Source organism: Haliotis asinina, chromosome 1 (genome assembly GCF_037392515.1).
Source record: "Haliotis asinina isolate JCU_RB_2024 chromosome 1, JCU_Hal_asi_v2, whole genome shotgun sequence".
Taxonomy (NCBI): Eukaryota; Metazoa; Mollusca; class Gastropoda; order Lepetellida; family Haliotidae; genus Haliotis; species Haliotis asinina.
Window position 1 is genome coordinate 55,536,321 of NC_090280.1, and position 6,290 is coordinate 55,542,610.

Here is a 6,290-nt window from a genome sequence, read left to right on the forward strand (position 1 = left end):
GCAGCTACATCAGAGACAGAATCAAGAGAACAGGTCAGGTTTCAGGCGATGAGGTCATGCCCTCCATGTGATGACAGCCAAGTAATGCATGCATTCATGTTTAAAGTAACAAAACTGGTTTTCTGTTCGTCGCACGCATTTAACGAAAGTACTTTTCTTTCTGTGGGATTTGACTCACGTCACCACCCAACTGTCAAAGGTGATTATTCACAGAAGAAACTGACAGACTTCTCACTGATGTCTTGGCCTAAAATTCTACTTCCGCCTGTTTTTGTCTTGTTTTTTGTTTGTTTCATGGTTCCGGGGTTTAGCGTGTTACACTGACAATTCAGTCATGTGTCTATTTCCCTTGTAGGCATGTCATACAAACCAGCAATACACCCCCTCCTCACTGTTTAGGAAAATATTGCTTGGTTCAAAAAGTCGGGTGTTTCCGTTATAAATTGATATTTAAGAAGACAGTTTAGGGAGTAGAATGAATGAGTTTAGTTTTTTATTTGCTTTTAGTGACTTTAGCGATATTCCCAGATATCACGGCAGGGGACACAAGATATGGGCTCCACACAATGTGCCCACGTGTATAATCGGACAGGGGTCTTCGGTGTGACGAGTGACTGCTTTGACCACGAGGCTATCACCACCATTGAAGAATGAAGTTTGCAGTTGGTGATGTGGGAGAACACACTGAAATACTCCCGTTGTATCTATTATTTGTTTGTTTCCTTGTTTCCTAACGCCCCTCTCAACAACATTCCAGTTATTTGGTGGCGATATGTAGAAACTGTATGTATTGTAATATCTTGGTCTCTGAAAGATATTAAAACAAAAAAGGAAAGTTTATGGATGTCAGTTCACAATTATTCCACTTCTAAATGCCCTTCAAAGATCTGAAAGGTATTTTCCATTTTGTAAATTGAATAACGAATGTTATTATACCGAAGTTGACTACCATGTAATATCTGTCTATTCACCTGTAGGCTAGCAAGGTCTACTTTAGTAAATCTGCACAGAAATATTGTAAACCTTTTAGAAACTTTGTAAATCTAATGTCCTCAACAAATAAGAAATGTTATATTTAATATCATCTGGAGAAAGTCGAAAGACCAAGGAAAAAGACGTTATTACTTCGAACGTAACTTAAACATTCTGAAAATACAATACCAATGACCTTTTATTGAAATATATCTGTCTGTCTGTCTGTCTATCTGTATGCCTGTCGATATCGATCTCGGCAGTCACCGTCATCTTTCGGTAAACCCGAGTTGGAAAAAAAATCATTCAATTATAACCTCAGGATTTTCAATCACTTTAAAATCATAGTTTGCAAGTCGTAGTTTAACACCAGTGTGGTATTCAAAACGATAATAGAAGGCCTCCACCTATCAACCACTATATGTGGATCTTACATTATATTCTGTCCGTTGTGAAAACGGTGTTGATCGTGTCGATCGGTAGTGGCGTCATGAATCAAACAATTACAAACGTCTAACCTACCACCCCTTACCAGACTACGGTTTAGATGTATTAGCATACCTATTCTATAGATATGTGGGTTAAAGTAAATGTAAAGAGTTGGGAGGGACGCGTAATCATAAATACATAATACCCTCTTTTCAAACATTCGAGTTGACGTGTTTGCTAGTCCGATGACACGTGCATTTGATGTTTTATAATCCGGGTTTAAATTTTAGGTCTACCAATTTGATTGTTGATGAGAACATGTTGCAGCAATACTAAATATACTTGAGTGATTGTGTGTATTTAAATACAGACATACATATAATATAAATATAGATATAAATAAACTTTTACTGATCCGTAAAAAATCTGATGTCACAGTCAATACAGTAGATACGCTAATAGTGTGCTATTACTCACAAGGCCTTTGGCGTATGAATACAAGGCAATGATATTGTCAACTCAGCAGAAGAAAAGAGATCGCGGTAACTAGGCGTTTTCGTCGCGTTTGTGTTCTCTATTTTTTCGTTATTGTATATTAAGCACGACCTCTCTCACGAACCTGTGTATCGCCTTCTACAGATGTAAACACAGACTATGACAGTGTCAACACCGTCACAACGCCACACGCCTATGTTGGTTTCAGCATCGTATACGGTGATACATAGCTATGGTTCGCCATCCATCGGTTCCTTGACGTACACGGAAAGTATTGTGAAGCAGAGCAACGATTAATCGATATCAAATTCTGGTTTATCTTTGTTCAAATGTTGCCCAAAATATCCAAAATACCAATACAAAGGTTAAGAGTTATGGTGTGTGTTTTGTTGTTGTTGTTGTTGTTGTTGTTGTTGTTGTTGTTGTTGTTGTTGTTGTTGTTGTTTTAAGATTTGGGTTACGATGACACGTAATAATGTTGCTGACAAAATGAAGAGGGTGTTGGGGAAGGCAAATGGTTACAACGGTTACTCTTCGCGCTATGACACGGGTTCGATTTGGGTACAATCTGTGAACCTATTCCTGATGCTCAACGCTATTTCATCTTATCTTACTCGCTCCCTGAGGTTGGCACTAAACAGAATGCCATGGTATCGGTGACTTGCTGAAGCCCGTTGACGTGGCTGAGCATTGGTGAGTTCTTATCAGTTATTTGTTATAGAGGGATACAGCGGGGTAGATAAATACAATTAATTCAGAAAGCAATATCAATTTGCTTGCATGTTGTTCGACGCCGCACTTAAAATCTGTCGGCAGTATGATGACGGGCTAATCAAAACTGTGACTGATGTTATGAACAAGCATCCATGCCGACGGGACGGCGAAAAAGCCTTGTTATTAAAGCGTCCACTCATCATGGAGAAGACCCGGGTTCGATACCCCACATGGGTACACTCTGAGAAGCCCATTTCTGGTGTCCCCGCCGTGATATTAGTGGAATATTGCTAAAAACGTCCTAAAGCCATAGTCACTCACTCCGAGTTTCACCTCTCGATTAAGCTGCCTCTTATAAGGGTACAAGACACCTGGAATTTGATGACATAGTCGAAAGTTTGTATAAGACTTTATACTATACCTGTGTGTATTTATATCAAGGAAATATAGTGATGTCACGATGCATTTGGCTGTTTTGAATCTATACTTGACAAAAAATAGCTAGGGATATTTGTAAATTTTGAAATTATGAATAATGGTGTATTTATTCATTGACATACTGATAAGATATCAGTCATAAAAATATCAATATCGCTAACTGTTTTGTCCAGAATATAATGCAAAAAACCGTGGCCAATGATGAATATCAACCGAATATCGTGAGTGCTATATTCTGGACACACGTCCATGAAAGCCACGACAACAAACTATATATATGACATTAATTCCTTCAAGTAAAATACCACTGCAATTGTATGACGAGTACAAGTCTGTGTGAATGACTACCGATCTTTACCATTGCATATCTGAAATAACCCTTTCCATATAAATTCATTTTTCAATGTTGTTTTCGCTGAACAGTCAGACCAGTGCGTGTTTCTTTTTTCTTATAATTATTTTTTTTAATTCTCGTAAAATTATTTACTTTTAACTTTCACTTTTAACGTGATGGATAGATAAAAGAAGATGAATAAGTATGTTAAACTACGGGGAAGGAGTAAAATATAAAATATCTGTTATGTACTTAGGGACATATGTGTAAAAATCGAGCAATCCACGGGTCAGATTGAGACCCAGTTAATCCGTGTCCCCACGCAAAGAAAGAAGGGAAGCCAGTAACGTGACCATTTATACATGACATTGATGCTGTGTCACGCGGTAAGTGTAAACAGTGATATACGAGAACAATACACCTTTGTCTTACCTTGTAGTCTACAGAAACTTGTCGGGGTAGGAAAGTACAAATACGCCCGGCATTTCATCATGGACCTACATATAAAACACACACGCGCAAACACACGCGCAAACACACGCGTGTGCTTGTGTGTGTGTGCGCGCGCGTGTTTGCGCGTGTGTGTCTTATACGTAGGTCAGTGATGAAATGCCGGGCATATTTGTACTTGCCTGCCTCTACAAGTATGGCACGTACATAAACGCACGCACGCACGCACGCACGCACGAAACCACAGCACGCACGCACGCACGCACGAAACCACAGCACGCACGCACGCACGCACGCACGAAACCACAGCACACCATAAGTACTGGCCATCCCATTCCCTCTAAAGGATTGTGTTTCACAATTGTCAGGGTGACGTGCGAGGGTCCCCGTGACACTAATCACGAGAAACAGATACCTGGCACAGTATACATATCCCCTTTGTGCACCACTCATGCCTAAATTGTAAGATAGTATGGAAGCCCTCATCCACTTGTGTGTTCCCATTGACGGCAGTACTTACATATATACTGTACTATCTAAATAACGCAGCGTCCATTAAACAATGTTATGTTTCATTTAAGCACTATATTAGGTAGTTAATTCTCTGCGCGCGTTGCCTATTACAACCATGACCGTTTATAAGAATATACGTCAACCTTGCCAACTCAAGCATGCCGATGTAACTCGTATTCTTTAAATATATGTGTGAGTTCACTCCCTTAGCAGCCAGGATCCGCTGTTTTTTCGGCTCGAATTTCAAATCCCCATGACCTACGTCACCTTCCTGTGTCAACTTGACAAGTCGTTGTGTAAGTATTTCAAAAGGGATTTTAACCTAGTTCCGTCTAAACAGTAGTACCCATAGCGTCTGTCACATTCCCCTTTCTCCTCCGCCTATGTTAAACGTGACCCACCCTTCAAGAGAGGGATTTACTGCTGGGAGTAGAGAGTATACTTTAAACCCAGATGTGTCTTGCAACCACCACCGCGGCGTCGATGTATTTAGAGGGGTATATATATTATATTTCTGTGCTTCGAGTAGGTACACAGGGGTCAGGTGACCTGCACGGACACCCCAAACAGAGATAAATAAAGTATATGTACATTGTGATGTGGGTATTATTTATCATCTGAAGACATCAAGACTCTTTAACAGTCTCGTGAAATCTCGTGTCCCATGAAATTTCGTACAGACGTTTACTTGTCATCAGAATAAAGAAATGTGTTACAACACAGGGTGAAAATGTAATGGTCACAGACCGTCTGATTCGTAATCCAGTGCATTGGTCCTTTGATATTCGGTTGGAATTGGCGTTCCACCTGTATGAGTTTACGTTTGTGACCATGATCCTTGGGATCCATCTAGATGGAACGCCTTGATACATACTAAACGGAAAAAGAAACTCAACTCGATTTTTGTCATGGTTTTAAACAGAAGATAAAAACATGAACGCTTTCTTTTATGAAATTTTAATTTTTTCGAAACTTGTGATTCTTTTACTGTTCACTATGCCTTTCAAATGTTAACACAAGTCACTCAATACATTAGAAATGACTTATAAACTTTCTGGGTTCGAATTCAACATTCGCCGTGAATTCAGTATTTACTCCAATCTGCTGACACCGCGTGACTGTCTTATAGTTCTTTTTTTCACTAACACGACATTAAGGGGTCAGGGTTGTACGGACAAAGAGCCAGGCAATGAAGAAGAAACCATACTCCTTCTTGTTTCCCCTCCCGTCTATGTCTAGGTATAAGGTTTCGACGCCATCACACACGACACGCACAGCACACACAGTAGCTGCCGTGAGCTTCACTCATAACGGAGTCTGGTCAATGGCCTATTCACACATTTGTTTCAAAATTTACCTCTCTTTTACTAAAAATGGTTACTTTGTGCATATCGGTGGAAGGTGGTATACAACACGTTACTTCTTGAATGTTAATTACTGAAACACGATCTCAAAATAATTCCGAATTACCACAGATTTATTGTAACTTTCACCCTGTCTGTCCTGTAAGCAATACACTCTCGCTTTATTGTCTACAAATGTACGTTGTATACCGTTGTTCCCGGATACCCCGACGTTGTTGAATGAGGTGCTGTTAAAGACCTTTAACTTGTGTAAAGGTTTTTAATGCAAGAGAAGCTCGAACTGTCATTAATTATACGAGACTTCTAACGAGCCCAGGATAAGAAAACAAGGATTCATGAGGGTCAGTCTAGGATTCGAACTACAATCATCGGATCATGGCATAAGTAAGGGAGGAAACTGTAAACTCAGTTACAGATATCTTGGTATAATCTGGCAATCATGTCATCTAAAAGTAATTGTCTCTGTGTGTTCTTTTCACCAATCGACTTTTTGTTTCCACTGAGCACCTGGTGCCATGGACTGACGGTGAGCCATTTATATAATTTCTTTTCTTTTGCAAGCTCAGGAATCCGTAGGCAGA